The sequence below is a fragment of the Vicugna pacos genome, chromosome 13 (assembly GCF_048564905.1).
Source record: "Vicugna pacos chromosome 13, VicPac4, whole genome shotgun sequence".
NCBI classification, from domain to species: Eukaryota; Metazoa; Chordata; class Mammalia; order Artiodactyla; family Camelidae; genus Vicugna; species Vicugna pacos.
This window is the reverse complement of record NC_132999.1, coordinates 7,811,727-7,833,257: the sequence shown is the minus strand read 5'-3', so window position 1 is coordinate 7,833,257 and position 21,531 is coordinate 7,811,727. Positions and strand designations below refer to the sequence as shown.

At 37.9% G+C, this 21,531-nt stretch overlaps 1 protein-coding gene across 1 annotated transcript in view; it reads left to right on the top strand.

Moving 5' to 3' along the window:
• Positions 1–21,531, top strand: part of ADGRL2 (adhesion G protein-coupled receptor L2) — a 461,330-nt gene that overhangs the window by 115,090 nt on the left and 324,709 nt on the right. Inside the window, exon 3 of the mRNA XM_072974126.1 lies at positions 723–828. The gene's annotated coding sequence lies outside the window, so the exon portion shown is untranslated. The remainder of the gene's footprint in view (positions 1–722; positions 829–21,531) is intronic.

Here is a 21,531-nt window from a genome sequence, read left to right as displayed (position 1 = left end):
GGTGAATGAAGTATTGTTATGTGGATTTATCCTCCTTGCTTGTACAGTTAACAAGTCACATCTGTGGCCAAAGTGTTGTCTGTGCTCACAGATAATGTGGGTTCACTAACCCCAGGGAGGTAAGCCCACAGTGGTTTATATTCTATTGATAAGTGCAAAGTAAACTTCACAACTGTTTCACAGGAGCTGCCTTTGAAAGGGCAGAAAGGATGTTGGACGTGAACTATTGTTAAGGATGGTGAGGGGTATCACAAGATGATGGGCGGGCACTTGAGAAACTGTGAATGACACTGGGTGTTCAGTTTTCTAATAGGCATTATATTAGCCTAGATGAAGCCAAGTGAAAGGTGGATGTTAAAAAGGACAGGAGCCTCTGGGGCTTCTGAATGTACCCAGAACTGAGAAGGAGTAGGAATATGGTATAGATTAAAGGAGCATCACTCATCATAAATATTCAATTTCAAGAATTTAAATAGTTTACAGACATAGAAGCCCTTGATGATTATTTTATCCAGCATTGTTGATTTTCCTCTGTTGTTTGTCGGCAGCCACCATAATTAATGAGTAAGACCCTGGAAATCTTGACGATGAGTCAGTTTAGTCTAAAGTCTGTGTATTTTCCTTTGTGATTACATGCCAATAAAATAACTGATTTACCTTTTTGTAAATTAAGCTAAAGGGAGCCAAATCAGTCAGATCTCTGCTATTTTTTTTTCTTTTAGAGCCCAATGTTTCCAAAGGACATTAATTTTGATTTCTCTGATGAAGGCTTGTGGCTGCCCCTCATACTTTACAAAATAGTACCAAATCAGAGCCGAAAAGAAAACTGTAAGTGAACATTATTTCAAAACAGTTGTTTTTCTTTATTTAGGAAAAGTTTCTCAGATTTCTCTGTAATTCATTCCAATATGTTCACTTTGTAAGAGATGTGGGAAAAGAGAAAAGAGAGAGAACACGTAGGTGAAAAATGCCTTTTTATTCTATAGAGAGTTGATATTTTAAAATGTTGAGTCCAACAGCTTTCTAAAACAGTATAACTAAAGTCAACTTTGCAAGAAAAACGTTTATTCTTGAACATAAGCAGGTACTTGTATCTTACTGTTATAGTAATGTGTATAAAGTATGCCTTGTTTCAGTGTTGGAATCCTTCAGATCAAGAAACTTTCTTGAAATTTTTCAAAATTGGAATATTGTTTTTCTGTAAGAGGTAAAATATTTGGGCTAATGAGATCTTTATTAGATTCAGCAACTCTATTAAAGTGTAAACAGGCTATCTGCTCAAGAAAAGGTCATTGGGAATTACAAAGTAACATGGATCTCCTCACACTGATAAAGAGACCCTAGGAAACATTCGCTCTTGTAAATATGTGGAGATTTGATCTGATTCCTGAAGGATAAAGTTTATAATTACCATCTTCACTTAATTAAGAAAAACCATGACTTGGTTGTACTCATTACATCTTTACAAAAGTGTATTTCTGAGGAAAGCACAATCTTTTTGTTTTGTTTTGTTCGTGCTTTCCATTTTTTTTTTGTACTATAGCACAATCTTGAAATCTGTAACATTATAGGATATATGTGTACATTCCATCAATACTGCTGGAGTTTCAAAAGCCTTCCTTCCAGTTAGTGAAGAGGGGTAGGGTGCTAGTTTCATGTAGGTTTAGTTCAGATTGCCTACAAATTTTGTATAAGTTCCTGAACTTAAAGACAATGTTTTTCTAATCAAATACAACTATTTAAATCACATCCCTCAGCTCACCCCCCATACATACACACACCCTCTTTGGAAGTTGAAGGTAGAAAACTTTAAGAGAAACTGTCATTAGCAGTAAATTACTCTCTGGTGCTTTGGCGTTATATTTTCCAAAGTGGTTGCAGATTGATCAAAATAGTGATTTATTGTTATACTTTTCCATGGCTTCTGTGTACTGTAACAATTTAATAAAGTAATAGGACTTAGTCTTAAAAGAAAGAGTGCTCATTAGCGTTTGTAATTCCATGTTGTGTGGCATGTTAAGTGTTGTGAAAAGGTTATGGATCTACTCACTGTAGCATCAAAAGTGTAAAGGTGATAGGTGAGATTCTCTTTGTTGCAAGTGCTGAGAAATAATCATTTAAAGGTCAGTTGCACTCAAAAAAGAACATTTGTTTAATAAGTAACTCATTTTGGGATATGTTGCATTTTTAAAGGTTACAGTAGACCAATTTGCCAGTGATGTCAGCAAGAAGTACTATTAAAGTCATTGGTCCTAGTAAAACAATCCACATTGCACTCTTTCTCACATAGCCCAGCACACATCAAAAAGTGCCCCAAACCATTCATAATGTGGTTTAGTACTCAGCTCCTCCTAAAGGCAACAGTGCAGCTTTAGGAAAGAAAACGTGTTAGTACACACGTGCATACCATCCCACATCTGATTCGTTCTATTTTGCTTCATTCTTTCAGTTTCATTATTATCCAAGAACATGCCCATGTGTCATGAGTTATAAGATTTCTCACTGAATTGTATGCCAAAACTATCTTGCTAGAAACTCTTATAGGAATGAGATAACTATTTATTCAGCTATATAAATGAAAAACTATTTATTTCTATCTTTTCTTATTCCGAGACCAACTTCCCTCCTACTACTTTCCCCATCCCAAGCCAAAAATAATTTGGCTTGGCAATAAAATGAAGTGTTAATCTCTTATGTGGACAAAAGAAAAGTAACAACAGTAATATGGGCATTTTTTTTTTAATACAGAAGGGTTTTTTTTTTCCCCCAAGATCTGAATAAAGGTGGTAGTTTAATACAATTCCTTTAGTATGAAAAAATTTGCCTTTAGGGAACTGGTGCACAGAAATAAAAGTTATTGTTGTTTTCATATTTAGCATTTTTGAAGCAGTGTTTTAAGCTGGCAGTAATTTTCTCTAGAAGATTAGATTTTGACTTGAGATGGATATATTAATAAAATAATTTCAAGAAAAGTCTGTCCAGAAAGCAACCCCTCTGAATACGCGATTGCTTAGGATTTACATTTACTTTACTCTTTACATAAGTTGCAAAGCTTCCCAGTTGTGGCATTTTGTTTGTGATAAACAGTGAGTTCTTCAGTGTTTTTAAGGAATTGATTTTTAACGTAAGCTGAATAAGAAATGTAATTACGATTTAAAATAATACATTTTCATGCAAACTTCTAAGATTTGTTATTTAAATTTAAAGGAGCTGGAAAGCATATAACTTTTACCCTATTGTAAATTAAGAACTGTCTTTAGGTCCGTAAGACATTTGCAATTATAAGAAAATACTATGCTCTTATTTCAAGCAACTTAGCTAAGAATCAAGTTATTCTCTTAATTTGCCTTGCTTTTCATTTGAAAGAGGACAAAATCTATTTCCTGGGCAATTTTGCAGAGCAAAGATATTAATACTTTGGGGTTTAATTGTATCCTGTGTTTAAATACACTGTGGGTGAAACCCCAGACCTCTGCTTAATTGCTGTGAGAAAATAGCCTGATTTCTCTGAGATTAGGCACACGCTTATGTATACTTTGACCCAAGAGTGCCTCTTTCAGAATTAATCTTCTAAGGTAGAAGGATTTGCTTTTATATGTGCTGCAGGGCCATTCGTGACTAACGGGGCCTAATAAACTAACTTCACCCTCCAGACCTCGCTTTTGCTGTCAACGTTTTTCTTCATCTATTCGTTTCACACATCTCTTGTCCAGTGGCTTATTAGCAAAACCCTAAACTGAGCAGGAGGAATAAGTTTAATGGTGTTTTTTAATTAGAGGACTTTGAAATTTAAATCAAATATTTCAGAAATAAATGAAAAAGAAAACTTCTGTTTTTACTAATGAAATGTAAAGTGTTCTAAAATAACTCCATTTAAGTAAACACTGTAGCCTTGTGAAAAGACAAACAATTCACATTTACTTAAAATTTTGCTCTGCAGCTGTATTTTGTTGGATTCGTCTAATGTATGAAAGCGCTTTTTCTTTCCCATCAGCTACATCAGAATTGTTTTTGTAAGATGTAACAGAATGTTCTGGTTTTTAAATATTTATATTAATCAAAGTTAGAGCTGTTTATATTTTTTGGCAATAGGGCTTTTCTTTAAAAGTGATGCACTTCCATCTAACTAAACAAAAGTGTTGAAATGGCCTGTCATGTAAACTTCAACATAGTACAGTTGGTAATAGAAATTTTGAAGACATGAGGAGAGGGGCGCTAGTCTCTAGGCTTCAAGTTAAACATGGATTAATAAAATGTGCAACATTGGTTATTTTCAAGATTTTCCTGAGGAAATATCATTCATTGCCACGTATAAACTATGGAGTTACCTGACTGAAAGTTTTGAATTCAGGTTCCTTGCTTTGTTTTCTGGCGACATTGGTAATTCAAGCCTAAAAGCTGGCCAGAACAAACCGCTAAAGCTGAGGGCTTACTAAATCATTCAATTCATAAAAAAACTTCTTTATATTTTATGCACTTCTTAACAGTTTTAGTAATGACAAAAATATCTTCATGTTATTTATCTACAATCTTCTATATTTTTGAGCAAAAACAGCTCAAACTAAAGCATTTTTGAAGTCAAATCTATAGCTTTGTCATTACTACCAGCTTTGATTGGCTAATAAAAAAATTGTATGGTCTGTCTGAATTCTCATAAGGGAAATGGAGTCTCTATTAAAGACATTTAAACAGCAAGCCAACCCTTGACAAAATTCCTTCATAGTTAATGCAGTTCTTTTGTAGTTTGGACAATCCCAAATACTCTAGAAGCTTAGTGAGATACACCTTTAAGTCGACTGGTCCACTGGGGCTTGTGCTGGTGGTGGTGATGGTGGTGCCATTTTCGTTGGATAGTTCAAATTGTGATGATTCATTTGTAGAAAATTATCCTAAACAGGAAGAATGGGACCAGAGCACTTAGTCCCAAACATGGAAGTTATAAAGGCTTTTGCTTTCAGGGACTGGTAAGCACCTATCATACAAACAGGAAGTATTATTATGCATTGCAGGCAGAAGGGCTAAAGGTCTCCTGTTCGAACTTTTGGCCCTTCCAGATTCCTTGATCCTTCGTTATTTTGTTTAACTTGATGTAAGTCTTGACCAGTAGCTGACTCTGAGAAAACATTTCCTGACATCATTTGCAGAGGTGATGTGGGATTATTATGTGTGCCTTTTCATTTTAGGTTGAGAGTGAAAAGTCTAACAGTGATGCCTGGTTAATACTTCATATATGATCTTTTAATTACCAAGTCAGACTAATTCATTCCTTTGGCCTTTAGCATTACCACTTTATTTTCAAACATTGGTTAAAATAACCAGTGTACTCACACACACACATTCACAAACGCAGGCACATTTAAAGAGGCAAACATGTGCTGTAGTAAAAGAGGAAAGAAGTAGGCTCCTTTTAATTACCTCATTCATAATATAAAGTGGTAAGGGAAGAGCAAAAAAGGTCAGAGTATAATAAATATAAAATTTAAATCTCTAAACTAATTTACTTTTTTTATTGTACCAGCTGAAGCCAATGAAAATAAACATGTATTCCATTATGTCACACTATTATGGATAATTATTAATATCTTGTTTCCAGTTTTTATGCACTCTTGGTGTAATCCAAATCTGTGCATTAGCCTGGGTAGGGGGTTTTGCTTGACATAATTGACATTATATAGTCCAAAGCACAGAGAGAAGAAAACGTATCTATAATCTTTACTCATTTCCAAACAGGGGGATAATCAGACTTCTCTTTCTATTGTACGCCCTCCCTCTTCATGCAAAGTTTCCTTTGAAGTCAGAGGGAGCTGCAGGAGAGGCTGAGAATGTGGCTGGAGGAAAAGAATGAATATTATCAGGTCAAATTCTCATAACCAGGCTTTATGCCACATTAACCATTGCGTTTCCTATAATGAAAAGCCTTTTATTATCATTTAACCTTCAGATTTATTCTAAGATCTAATACAATTTCTAATAATACACTGGGGATTTTTCTTAAGAATATTTATTTGAACTTTCTAAGGCTATATCCACAACCCAGCCCCTCAAAAACATAAAGAAAATTTTTTTTAAGAAAAACTGAAATCTTAGCATCACTTCCTGCTTATATGAAAGTCTAGAAGAATCAGAAATCCTAGCCAGTTAAACTAGCCTCCAGAGTGACTACAATGCAGAGAAGTTATAAAGGAGGTGGTAGTTGACTACTTTTAAAACACTCTCCTCTCAGTTCTCCCTGGCTCCCTTCTTCCCACCTTCAAGGAAAGACAAAATATAGGCTTGCATTTTAGATCTCCTAGCTAAATTTTAGGCTTGCGATTGCCACTTGAAAGTTTATTTCTTAGTCCCTGTTTGTTACAAATCACAGGAAGCATGAACTGTTATAATTCATAGGGAGTAAAGTTATATAAACTCATGTAACAATAGACTGAAGGTGTGGACAGTCATTTGATTTAGGTGAACAGACCATTGTCCAAAGATTCTCTTCAGTTTCCAAATTTCTAATGAGAGGAAAAGGATTGAAAGCAGGGTCTAGAATAGAATAGACTAATTTGTTGGGCTGAGAAGCTGTCTGGAAAAAGCCAAGTTCTTCATTCAATATATACATATAAAATTCTGTGTGATAATAATTATCACATGGCTTAGAATAGTATTCTTTTAAAAAGTATTTATTTTAATATATATTTTCATACATAAAGGTATATATTTTAATAAATATATACATATTTTTAAGAGTACTATGCTAAGCCACATGGTCATATTTACAGATACAAAAGCAATTCACATGATCCTTGAAAAATTCAAATTTGTGTGAGGGAGGAAAACATGTTAATAAGCAATCACCAAACAAGTATGACAAGCAATGTGACACAGGCATGTACTATGCTATAAAAGCACAGAGAAGGAAGTTATTCATTCTTCCTGGACTTTGGAAAGAAGTGCTGGGTTGGTCAATAACAATTTCACAGGAAAGGTGACAAGTAAACTCTGTCTTAAGGTATAAGCAGGTATTCACAAGCAGAAGAAGAGGGACGGGCCCTCCCAGGCAGAAGGAGTAGCGTGGATTCAAACCCAAGCATGTCTTATTCAGGGAATAAGTTGTTGAGTCTGCCTGCAGCACATGGTATACAAGCTGTATGTAGAGGAAAGAGTCTACTAGAATTCAGTTCCAAGCTATAGGCCAAAGCCTCGTATATTATGCTAAACAGTTGAGACTTCATCCAGGAAACTGTGGAAAGTCACCAAAATATGTAAGCAGAGGACTAACATGATTAGAATTGTTTTAAAAGATAGTTGGCCCCAGTATAGAGGAAGGTTTGGACAGTAACAAGAATAGGATAATGAACATCACTGATAGCAAAGTAGAGAATTGAAAATGAATGGGTGCCTTGGCTATAGTAATGAATTAAGGAGAGATTTTAGGAGGTAATTTTTTTTTCAATTGGCAACCTCAATCTATGCAACTTTTCATGTGCACACTATCAGGTTTGGGTCAGGGTGATGGGTGGATAAAAGATTTTTCCAGTAGTAGAAGATGGTGTCATAAGTCAGAATTCCAGGAAGTAGGACACAAGTATGAAATTCATCTGAAAATAATTTATTAAGGGAGTGCTCTTAGGAGAAGGGGAATAAGAGGAACTGAATAGGCAGAAGACAGCCAAGAAGGATGTAGGCTTGGATGAAAACTAGCTTTACCTTACCCTGGTCCCTTGGGAAACTCTGGAGCATAAATTGTACCACCGGATTAACACCTCTTATTTCCAGAGAGAATAATTTTCAGCTGACTTGGCACTATTAAACTGAGGGCAAATCTTTGAGAAGGATGCAGCCATGAGCTATCAGCAGCCAAACATTCACAGCAGCCGGTGGATGGGAGTGACGCCAGTGACACACCAGTCTACCCTTTGCACTGCTCACACTCACTCGCTTCGTACATTAAGTTTTCTCTTTCCAGGCCCAGCTGCTTCAGGATTCTGATTAGTATAATAGTTTAGTATAGTGTAATGTTTTCTAAGCTAATGCGTAAGAGAAGAGATAGAACCAACTACAGCTTCTCCTGCTGCAGTTTGTCCCAAGGCCGTAACATAGTCATCATCTCCCCCCTCCATCACTCTTCCAGATGCTCTTTTTTATAGGTTAGTACTTCTGCAGGTCTAAGTGGATTGCCTGGAGGGGTAAGCCAAATTAGCATCTCTAAGGTGCCCTGAGCGCCCGCTTGCCATGCCCTTATCAGGTTGTGGTTGCTGTCCTTGCCCATTGCAGTTAAACAAGACATGGGAATACCAAAATATGTCCCAAAGATCACCTGAGAGACAAACACATTACTCCCTGCCTCCTATATGTGGCATTATTGCTGCCGCTTCATCAATAGTAAGGTCAGTTTCCCTCCCAATATAGAAACTTGTTTGTGCCAGCTAGTCCAGTGGCACAGGAGCCCAAAGTAATCTGGCAATAACTTTACATTTACTGAGACTCTTGCGATGTCCCCTGATGGAAGCTTCCCTTCATTGGACCAAGGACCTCTAGATTCAAAAAGCTAAAGTTACAGGGATGGATCACTGGAAGTGATGGTGAATGGAGTCTGTCTGACATCCACCGTTTGATTCCTGAACTCATGTATCCTACCTTTGGGGGACAGAGTACCATATATCCATGGTTAAAAGTGAATACAATGCCCTGAAAGATGGCAGGTACCCATGCTCACAGAGCATCATCTCTAAGCTGGTGCCTTAGTTGTGTAGAGTGTGGTAGGACCGGTGAACCCCAGGGTCATGTGCCCATTGACATACGTCCTTTGTCATAAAGTGAGTTCCTTGGTCCAATTAACATGATGCTATCCGTGTAGTGCACAAATATGATGTTCTGCAGGATATCCAGACAGTCCCAGTCCTTTCAGACTGTGTTTTGCCTGAGCTGCAGAATTAACATAGCACTGAGAAAAGAGCATGACCACTGTTGTTTATCCACATGAATGTAAACTGCTTCTGATCTTCCTTCCTGATAGGTATTGAAAAAAACATATTTGCCAGAGTAATAACTATAACCTTGTACGCAGGTAACTTGCCCTAGTGCATATATCAAACACAGCATGGCAGTAGCTATTGAAACCACAACTTGGTTAAACTGGCAATAGTCCACTGTCATCCAGCACGATCCATCTAGTTTGTGTATCATTTAGACTGATGATTTATATGGCGATACGATGGAGAACCTCACCCCCGCATCCTTTAAATCTCTGAGAATGGTACTAACCGGTGCAATTTTCCTCAGGGTGTGACCACTGATTTTTGCAGAAAAGATAGGACTTCCACTTGGCTTTTGCTAATACGATAGCCAGTGAAGAAAACAATGATAGAATTCTATCAATTTCTCAAAGTATAATCAATTGTACATTCAAGGACTAGGTAAATGACCACTGGATGAATGTGTGGACCCAGTAGATCTACCATGAAATAAATCTGGATCAGGATTCCTCCATTTACTTCCTGCCACTTATAAATCCCCATGCCAACAGAGAGCTCATGATAGTGCTACAGCATCAAATCATGCCTTATATCTAAGTCCCAGAAAGATCTGAGTATCTCCTTTGCCCAGTGTGTAGTTTCCTGAGTAAATAGCCCTTGTCCTTTTTGGGAAGGCCTCTAGAGTCACACTTGTTATAATGTTGCAGTTTCTTTCTCATGGGGACTCAGCATCTCTTTCAGTCAGTGGGTTCTGGCTCTGAGAACTGGAGCATGTCTGAAGACAGAGCAAGAGATTTTAAAATTTCTAGTCAGTTACCTGATCTCAGTCTTGCTCATCTTTTTTTAAATCTCCTTTGATTATATATTAAACAATACCTTTGTTGGCTGCCCATCTGTCTTGCTCTTAAACAAGGTAACCACTCCCATAGATACTTTAGAAGAGCCCCCCCTCCCCACCTGCAGGACAGCCATTCCAACCTGGCTTCCCTTTACGGTGATTGTACCCACTTTTCTTCTGACAGTTCAGTGCTTCCCTGTACCCTCCGCTAACCTGGAATTCTACCATCCCCACTGCTATAGTGGACACCAGTCCTGTAACTGGGTCTCCACTATCCTTGGCCTGGGAAGGGCTATACTTCTCCACTGTTGGAATCCCCCTTATCAGCAGATTCCTCATCACACTAATAAACAGAAGTTTTTCTGACCTTGCTGAGGCACATTCTCAGAAATGGGTTGCTCAGTATTAATCAGCCCATTTTTGCATGCCCATTTTTTAGTCTGTTTTTCCTGCCTGCACAGTCTGTTACTACGTGCTGGGAGCGCTGCTTCGTTTCATGTGGGCCGTCACTTTTTCCAAGCATCCAAGAGCTATCCCAGTCTTATATTAGACCTATCAGCCAGGACCTTGCTAGGGTGTTAAATTCTCTCGCTAGAGAGTAACACTATATTGGCAAACAGTTCATATTGCTTATATTCTCCCACGTTGATCCAGAACCCTCAGAGGCCACCCCTAGGCATACTCTTTGGACACGTATCAGGCAACGCCTGGTACTCCTTAGTATATAAACTCATCTCCTTCCTTGGAAGACCATTACTTTCCTGGGTAGCATATGCCAAGATACAGTTCCAAATTATCAGTCTGAGTCCCATGACGGGAAGTACAGACAGATTCTGAGGACTGTCTTGTGATGAATCTGCCTCATCTGAGACTTTGTAGTCTTCAAGAAGGAGGCTCTCTTCTTCAGTAAGAGGGAAGGGGCTTACTAGGCACTGCTGCAAGTCAGAAGTGTTTGGGAGCATACGCAGATTTAAGGTTCTCAACTACCCAGATGTTCCTATCTCAAATCTCAGGATCCTACTCTTTTTCTTCCAGGGACTGACTGTGGCCTAGGAGACTTGCCTAAGTGAAAATTTAGCCTTCTTTAAAGTTCTGCCACTTTTACAATTATGATGTGAGCCTAATCTTCAAATCTGTTTGCCCTCTAGCTACAAGAGATGAGTGTCTCTTTAAATGCTGCTAATGAGTCTTTCTGACTCCCACAGTTTGCTTTAAATTCTGAATAATAGATCTGAGCCTGTGTGGCAGATAGGCTGTGAGAAGGTTCCCAATGAGCCCAGCCTCCTAGCATTTACACCATTGTATCATACACTTTCTTGAGTACGGGCTGGCCTTTTGACTTGCTTTTAACCAACAGAACATGATAAAGGTGATGCAGTGTCATTTTCATGATTAAGCTACATAAGGTTGTGACTTCATTCTTGCTAGCAGAATCCCTCTCTTGCTGGCTTTGATGAAGTAATCTGCCTTATTGGAGAGGCCTATGTGTCCAGGAACTGAGAACAGCCTTCAGCCAGCTGGTCACAAGGAACTGAATCCTGTCAACAATCACATGAGCTTGAAAGTGGATTCTTTCCCAGTCAAGCCTCAGGTACAACCCCAGCCCTGGATAACACCTTGATTATAGCCTTTTAAAAGATCCTTTAGCAGAAGACCGAGTAAGCCATCCCTGAATTCCTGACCCATAGAAACAAGGAGATAATAACTGTGTGTTGTTTTAAGCTGCTAAATCTGTGATCATTTGTTACACAGCAGTAGTAACTAATAGAGTATGTGTTTTTCTCTTTTCAGTGTGTGGATGATACTTAGTAACAGTCATTCAAATCCGTAGTTCTTATAGTTCCAATTTCCTCTACTTCTCAAAGCTGGAGATACTTCATTATCTGTGGTATCCCCTCCTACCAGTATCTCAACCCGTGTGTGAACATTTTAGCCTGGAGTTGGCAAACGTTTTCTGGAAAGGACCTAAGAGTAAATATTTTAAGCTTCGCAGGCCATATAGTATCTGTCTCGAAAGACTCAGCTGTGCTCTTCAATGCGTAAATGACGGTACTCCAATAAAACTTCATGAACAAAAAGCAATGAGCTGGATTTGGCCCACAGGTCATAGTTTGCTGACCTCTGATCTTAATAATCACACTGCTTCAGAATTGCCAGGAACTGGCAATACCATACCTACCATCAGTGACGTGGAATCTCATTGCCATCTACCTCCAGAATCTCATCTCAGACTCTGCTTCCTAGGCCCACTTCCAGGACCATCCATCTTAGCCTGGGTTTCCTAAAAACAGAACCTAAGAAAAAGATTCTTATAAAAGTGATTTACTGAGGGTGTGCTCTCAGGAGAAATGGAAGTGAGGAGAGGGCAAGGGAAGAAGTTAAGCAAGAATGTGTGTTCAGCTGAAAACTATGAGAGCCTTGTCCCAAGGGAAGCTCTGGAGCACCAGAGTTCAATCCACCCTTGGAGCAAGGGAGCCTGGAAGGGTGACCTTTCATTCTCTTTATATATCAGTTAACCATTGGCTGCTGGCAGCGCTGGTAGGGGAACATTCCAAGCAAAGCAGCTTCCCTTCTCAGGAGAAGAGGGCAGCTGTGAACTGGGAGTGAGTACCCCTCATAGCAGTTAGGGGAGGGGTCCTTCCCTGTTCTTCCCTTGCGGCAGCCCTTTTACCCCAATTAAGCTTTTCTTAGTAGTCTGAAAGCATTTTCATTAATTTCTAAGGGGTAGAAATGGGGTGATTAAAATGCAAAGAATATTTATGATGCCTAAAAGGATGCCAAATAATTACTGTTAATTTTTATTATATACTTTTTTGGTTTTGCTGATTATCACTTTCTTTATCCCATTTGTCATAACTGGAACCAACACAAAGTGGATGAAATTGAATGACAGTTTGGGGAGCAATTAAAGGAAACATGGGCAATACCAAGATGCAAAACAAGTAGCTCCACATTCTCGTATCATCTTGTGCTCAGTGTAATATAGTACAATAGCAATCTTCCCCCCTGCTCTATCCCATATCAGCTGCGTGAACTTCAGCAGGTTACTGAAAACTTTGTGCCTCAGCTTTCTCTGTGTAAAACTGAGCTAATACTACCATTTGCCTCATGTAGTCATTGTGGGAGGAACTGAACTACACACGAAAGTATTTACAACAGTGCCTGCTACATAGTACACATCTAGTAATTTTTAGCTTTATTATTGTTGTTGACATTACGTTTGTTGTGATTGCTGACTTATCTGCTGTTATATTTACATGCACACTATTTAATGCACCTTTATTTGTGCTGTGTGTTACAGACTCTTATTTCCTGTTAGTCCTGCACCTCAGAATGCTCGAAAACAGACTTTAGGCTAGTCTGCTCTCAAGTAAAAATCCAAGTCTCCTTCCGAGATCCTATGGGAAATTCTGCAAAGAGCCATATGCTTGCGTCCCTTCTGTAGAGAAATAGTTGGAAGTGTACTTATGCTTCTAAGCAAAACCATGAAAACAATTTTTTCTCTATCCACATCTAAGATAATTATCCTTTAGTAATAAAACTTCAAGAGCCTTCAATCTTTGGTAAGGTAAAATTATACTTTAATTTTGTTGGCTTGGCCAACCATAAAAAAGAACCTTTAGAGAGTTTGAAAATATTCTGCAGATTTCCATACATAGATTTGCAACTATGTATATAGAAACACATAAAGAATATTGTTTATTGTATATTTATGCACAATGCTTCAGGAGATTACAAGTTTCCAACTTTTAGATTCATAAAAATACTTTTGAATTTACAATAATGCTCAGATAGCAAGATTTTTTCACCTTGGATCCACATGAAATATATCTGGTCCTCATAATCTGTCTAGCATTTCTACTTCTTCTCTTCATCTTTATAAATCACTGCTCAATAAACAAGGAAATAGGAACCAAGCAACTAGGGAGATTTGGAAGAAAGAGCACAATTATTTGACAAGTGAAACATCTGGAAAGGGATCATGGCCTCATTATCTTTCAAAAATAGTTAATGAAACTGTTCTTTAGTTCACAGAAGAATTGTAAGTGGAAGTGCTTCATCAAACATTAACTAAGAAAATGTATGCCAATGCTTTGGATAAGTCACGTTGTCATTTTGCTCCATAAATATTTATTTTGCAGATGGTTTTTAAACCTACCCGTTTCCATTTTATAAGGAAAAGTTAAGTTGGTGTATTTATTTTAGATTATATTACAGAACTTTTCAACAGTTGGGATTTTTAAAAACATGAATTCAGTTCCTTTTCCTAGTTAAAGTTAGTGTTTTGAATTGAACAAATCACAAAGGAGTAGGATTTTCATACTCATCAGGTAAAAAGATTGGTCTCACCTATTCTGTCTTTTCCTTGGAAATGTAAAAATCTGTCTTAAATAAAGAAGAATAAAATAATGCCATTTACAGCAACATGGATGGACCTAGAGATTACCATTCTAAGTGAAGTAAGCCAGAAAGAGAAAGAAAAATACCGTATGAGATCACTCATATGCGTGATCTGAAAAAAGAGGTAAAAGAGGACACTAATGAAAACGAAAACAGACTCACAGGCATAGTAAACAACCTATGAGATCACTCATATGCGTGATCTGAAAAAAGAGGTAAAAGAGGACACTAATGAAAACGAAAACAGACTCACAGGCATAGTAAACAACCTATGTTTGCGGTTGCGGGGAGGAGGGAAGGAATGGGAAGGGATAAATTTGGGAGTTTGAGTTTGCAAATGTTAGCCACTGTATATAAAAATAGATTTAAAAAATTTCTTCTGTATAACACAGGGAACTATATTCAGTATCTTATAATAACCTTTCATGAAAAAGAATATGAAAATGAATATATGTTGTATATTGCATGACTGGGGCATTGTGCTGTACACCAGAAATTGACACATTGTGTCAATAAAAAAAAATCTGTTTTAAAAAATGAGAAATCTTTTGAAATTCAGCTCTTAAGAAAAAAAAATATTTAAAATCAATAAGCTATTGAAAAGCAAAAGGTTTTTCAAAGATAATTAAACTGGGAAACTAAATTTTTTCAACCCAAATATGATTATGCCTTTCTGGTTTTAAAAACTCATTCTTTAAAAAAGCCTAATTATTTTAATAGGACTTAAGTAGACTATAAGGAACCAGCAAACACATTAAATATCAATATACTGCATTGTGTCTATTTGATTCAGTCACCAAACACTTTTTGAGCAGCGACTAGATGCCAGAGACTGTGACAGGTGCTAAGAATGCAAAAATGAAATGGTGGTGACTGCCTTCAGGGGACTCGTAGTCTAATGCAGGCGACAGCCACTTTGGCAATTATCTATAATCCAGGATGACAAGTGCTGTACTAGCAGCATCAGCTATGTATTGTGGGAGCAGGAAAAAAATGACTGCCCAAATGTGGTTTAAAAGTGAGAAATGCCATAAGAACTTTTCAAGAACCAAGGATCACAAAGAGAGTCAGTCAGTATGTGAATGAAGACAGACAACAGCCTCTGTGGGAACAAATATAAAGGAAAATTCTTAACTGTAAACTCCCAGGAAAAATGGGAGTAGAGGCATTTAGAGAGCCATAAGATGTCGAGCAATATGCCTCTTCTAACATCTCAAGAGTATTTTGACGGGGCCTAAGTTGTGACTCTAATGACAGACCTCACTCTGGGCAGTAGTACCCCTGTAAGTGCTATGAGTTTGCTAAATTTCAGTAAAATTGTTAGCAGTCACAAAGATCGTAATTTCAACATGGCAGTCAACCACATGCTAAAACTAAATTTGTGCTGTGGTGTATTCAGTTCTGGGGCAAATGTGGTCACGATCAATTAATATCTAAGAAAATTACTGTGTGACAAAAACCGAAGTGAAGTGCTCAGCTCTTCATTCAGTTAATAAAACTCGTTGAGTCGGCAAGATATAATTACATGAACAATATGAATGTATTGCTTTGGCATTTGCTTTCATGTCTCTTTAGGACATTGCATGTACTACCAACCATAGTTCTTTATCTGAGTTTTCATCTTTTGCCCCTTTTTGCTTCCAGAATGCATAGATTTTACTTTTTTTCTAGACAGTTTTCTGAGGAAGGTGGTAAAAGTATATCAAGCAACAAAAACCTCTGGCTTGACAATTTTTTTTCCCTGAAACATTTCACACATGTGTGCTTTTGTTTGGGAGGTAAGACACAAGGTTAAATAGGTCTTTAGTTCTCTGCCTCAATATTCAACTTGCCTTTTGGCTGGTGAACAGACACTACTATGTTAAAATGCTGCTACTTAAATTCTTCCTTCTGTCTGTCCTCCACCTGTTTATGGGCAGTAAGTTGGTTTTGCCTTATCTTTCTGAATATTTGAATAACATGATTGATTTTTAAAAGCACTCTACAAAATAAAGATTTAAGTTCAGTCCGTGCCCTCTAAATTTATAATATAGTGAAAAGACACCTTCCAAACAAAGAAAAGATGGAAAGATATTCTTCCCTAGAAGTGTAAATGACAACAGAGAAAGCCAGTTGTCTCTTTTCTAATCCTTTGTCTTTAACATCTGTTGTTTTGGGGAGAGGGTTATGTGGGTGTTGGGTGGCATTATAGCAGTAGTTGAAAAGTTCTCTTCATCTTGTGGTGCTAATTCTCTACCTTTTGTCAATAACGTCCTATCTTACATTATCACTTTCAGATATTTTTATCCTTAGCTCATAGGTAAGAATCATATTTGCAGATATTTCATAAGCTTTAAGTTTGAAAAACACAATAGCAACAGCAATAACAATAATTAAAATATGTGAATTTATTTAATGTTTCACAATTTTCAAAACACTTGTACCTGTATTATCTCATTTGATCTTCACAATAACCACGTGGATAGGTAGGCAGATATTATTGTTTTCATTTTACACATGAGAAAGTAACTGCTTTGATTGGGTTCCCCCCCAGAAGCTTACCCTAAGACAAGGATTCAAGTGCAAGTAATTTATTTGGAAGCTCATCCCAGGAAACACTGACAGGGAGTGAAAAATGAGACAGGGAATGGGAGAAAGCCAGTAAAAAGTGATTTTTCAAGACAGTTTCCAATTTGGCAACAGAAGCTCAGCCCTGCTGGAAAACTCTGAAAGATGGTGTGGAACACAACTCAGTTTGAGCCCAACCAAGGGACAGAGAAGCTGGGGTATTTCTCCACCAATTCCGTATCCATCTTTGGTTAAAGTTGGTCTCCAGAGGTAACCACTCCAGGGTATTTCCACCTTGTTTTATCTGTAAACAGCATATTATTGAGACCAGAAAGAAAGCACTCAGTCCCAGTGTCGCAGGTGTTCACAGTAAGCAGCGTTCGGGTGCAGAGGTGAATGCCGAGGGAACATGGCGGGGCAGGACAGAGTCTGCTAACCACGCTCCGCAACGTTAGGTGACTTATCAGCCCCAAGCCATACCGCTAGTCTAGGCAGGGCCAGGAAGGGAACTGGGCCCTTGACTGTCTGATAGATTGCCTGATATTGTAAAATGGATGGCATTATTTGTGGTCAAAGAGTAGGTCAGGAGGGAGAGTAGAGAAGAGAGAATTTACTAAAACACAGAAAGTGTTCTTTGAGAAGGTCTTAACAGCAACTGAGGATTTATTCACCCTATACATATAATGAAATTATTTAAAACCTGCAGCTTTTATAGCATGCAAAGAAATATCAACACATGATCCTTTACATACTAATACCCTGCCAAAATGCGTTGCCAAGGTTTTCAGTCTAATTGGAGGCATTTTGCCAAGGACACTGGAATGAATTTTAGTACTTAAAAGTACCATAACACATTAAAAGGACATGTATATTGCAGAAAATTATGACACGCAAATGGTTAGGCAAACATTATGTGGAAAAGTCACAGCCAATGTATGCGTGTCACCACTTGACAGTCTCTCCACATCAGCATCATTCAGTTATCAGAAGTAGTCAGTTTTCGTGGTTGCGAAATATTTGCATACAGATGTGAAGGTATTCTTTTGGCTTACTCTATAAATGAAAATGGGGCTTTATGCATCTCTGAGTTTTCAATTAATGTTGTTGACAGAATGAATGGCTATTTATGCCAACCAGCCTTTCATGTTCATTCATGGTACACAATACCTAAGTCTTAAAGATCTCATCTAAATGCCTCCCCTCTTAGGAGGGTGCTTATGGATTCCATTGTATACATCGGGTAGCATAAGGTTCAGTGATTCTATCTAATCAGCAGAGTGGACCTTACATTTTAGCAAAGCTTTCAGAAGCCTTTGTTCTGCAATGGGGCATTATCCTACAACCTCTGCAATAAGTCGAATGTCTGATTGTACAAAGATCTTAGGCACCAAATGCCTGAACTTAACTTTCAAAAGTATACTCCATCCTTACCACCTCCCAACACTCAAACGGTTGGGAAAAAGATACCTACACAGGAGAATCATTTTCCTGTGTGTAGTAAATCCTTAATATACTCATCCATCTGACTGTGTGAACAGGGACCTAGCACATAGTTGGAGCCCAGTAAATGCTTGCCAAATTTAATCAAAATATAAGTTGCAAAAAACTATCAGCTTTGGCCACTCTGTGTTCTAAGATGTCTGTAATATGGTACAGTTTCTTAGAGTTAGAAGGTACTGCACAATCTCTTCAAACAGGGGAAGGAATGTATAAATATTATGAGAAGGGTGTTCATAGTAGATGAGTGGAACTCTACCTTTATACTTAGATTAGAAATGGACAGTTCCATTTGGTTTAGTCATTATTCATAGTAATTAAAATCAAAACAATAATTTTTCTCCTATACAGACTTATTGTTTAAAAATGAACTTTCACAAATGCATTATCTCTTTTTAGTCACAAATGAGCCCTATGAAAGATCTAAGGATTACTGTCTCCATTTTTCAGATGAGAAAACTGAGTAAAGCTTAAGTGATGTCCTTAAAGTAATATATTTTAAAAGTTCAAACTACATTTCCCAAGTTTTGTGACTGTATAAAAAGTACAGGCATGTTTGTTTACTTCTGCAAAGCAAATTAAATGTGTAGTCAATGCATTATTGATGTCTGTTATTTTAATTCCTAAGAAGTACATGTATCAAATTGCCTTTACAAGAGAAACTGTATTACAACTTGTATTTACATGTCACTTTAGTTTACATTTGAGTGTTTATTTTACTGCTGACTTTAGGAGAGTGATATAACGTGACACTATTTGCAAAATCTGACATGCTAGTGACTCTTCTGGAGCACAGATCAGTGTTTGTACACCAGGGAACTCTCAGCCTGGGATGGGAATGTACCAAAACTAGAGGCTCCTCATTAAAGTTCATGGGTAAACAAGCAAAGAAGTCAGACCAAATGGTCACCAAAGACCTTGAATTATAAACTAACCCCAGAGGCATTTTTAGACTTTTTACAACATTTGCCCACCATTTCTCAAAAGATTCTCAGCGGTTCTAACCCACCTCTAACTTATAATTCTTATTGTTCTTTTCACTTAGTATTTCTTTCACAAACAAGAAGGGGGATAGACCCAGCATAGACCCCAGGCGTCTCAGAGCTTATTTAGGGCACAGGCAGGGAGACGCCCTAGGCAGATATTCACAGGGCTCTCAGGAACTCAACCAGCAGTGGAAATCACAGCCTGATTTGCAGTTATATGCAATGACTACCAGAATTTTACATCTGGAAGAGAATTTAGAGATTATTTAATATAATACACTCGTTGAATAGATTAGGGAACAGTTTCAGAATTTGAATGACTTGCCCAAGTCAATGGCAAAGCTAGAGAAAAACATACCACTCAGAGTAGAATAAAATAGATTTATTTGTTTAAAAACATGAAATATAATCAGGAGAGACTAGTGGTGAGGCTGGTGGACCACACTTCACAGCACAAGATTTCTAAGTAAATCTTGATTTACTTGGAAGCCTAGAGACAGAATACAAGTCAGCTTGGCCTCCCTGCCTAAATAATGAGGTTAATATTTATTTCTGAAAAGGCTTAGATCTGTCATCTGAAGCTTTAAATCATATCCATTCAATGCTGTGCTTAAGCATTATAGTAATGAAAAGGAACAGCCAGTCTGAAACACAGAGGCTGCTGATAGAAGCTGAAATGATGAGTGTGCTCCACCGTGTGCGTAGGTGATCACTGGTGGGAGAAGGGCACGACTAGCAACTGCTTTCTCCTTGGTGCAGGGTAGAGTTGAGCAGGATGATTTATAAACCTCAACACACTGAAGACCAAAAAAATAAATCATTAAGTAGCATGGCTCATGATTCAACTCGCTTCCCCCCCCCCAACATGGGTAATAAATTGTGTGGGCTTTAATAATTTATAGGAGATGTTGTTATAATATGAGAATATTAACTTTAGTGAGTCTTTTAATTTGCTTGTGATGTCAGTAGTGTGCTGAAGTGTTTCTTCTACAGGACAGCAATACCGCTGGTGCACAATTGTATTTTGACGCTTCAGTCAGAGGACCCTGGAGACTGGGTGAGGCAGCTCACTTTAGCACTGAGCTTATCAATTTGGTGCATGTCCCTCAGGAATTACATGCCACAGAGAGAATTAAACAGAGCAGTTTGAAAGCACTTAGAATCATATTAGCACATTCACACACAGCCCTTTCCCCCATGTCCTTGTGGAACCATAAACTGACAAAGGCCATTTTATTTCTGCACAGGACTACTCCTCAGGTTTGCTAGGAAAGCAAAAATAGATGAAAGAGAACATTTAAAAACTAACAGAATGCAGCACCAGGAAAGCCACAGAAATATTCTAGATTCATCCAGGAATGTGGCCTATCTCTTCCTAGTTAATAATGTCCTTCACAGATTCCCTCGGATGTGTCCTCATCATTCCACAAATATGTGACAACAGTGACCCTCTCATATTTCAGAAATTATTCCTCATTGTCCTGCCTACGTTTCTGTTCTGGAAGGAAAGAGCCGTATAACACTTTAGTGAACATTAGAACGCCCCTCTCCAAGGGTTGGGGGGAATACACACACACACGCACACGCACACACATGCACACACACACACACACATGACTGAGAGAAAAGGGAAGAAGGAACAGTTGAAGAAGTGATGCTCTGAGAAAAGAGAGTGCCTGGGTGACTGGACTAAAGAGGCTGAGAGCATCAACAAGGCACCTTTCCTAAATTTTGATTTTAATCTAGAATCCACACATATAAATAAGACTTACCTCTTTTTCTGTTTCAAGCCAGTATCTCTCAATATACAGTTTTTGAAATTTTTAATTAAAAAAAAGAAATAGTAAGTTTGAGAGATTAAAAATGAAATGACCACCATAGACAGAAACCAAGAGGATGAGAAAGTGCAGGACTCATTGGTGGTAAAGTGACGAGAGTTCATTTAATATTCTAGCACATGATGGTAGGAGGTTAATGAATGGGTGGAAAAATGAACAGAATCAAAGATAACACTCGGTCTCTCTTGCTCTTTCATGCTTCAAATGGCTATTCCTATGTCTTTAAAGTTTTATTAAAATAATTTTCCTGTGGCCTGAAATATTTAGCTTCTCTCTCCAAACCTCACCTAGATTCTCGCCAGTCGCAGTGAGCCATGTTCTTTAACCTCAGCACTTTGTGCTCCTTTGCTTACAGTTTCTAGCTCAAGGTTGGATTCTTTCCAAAGATGATATATGTGTGTGTGATGATATGTGCATTATAACACATAATTACATGTTTTCTCAAAACTGTGGATGCATGTCTATTC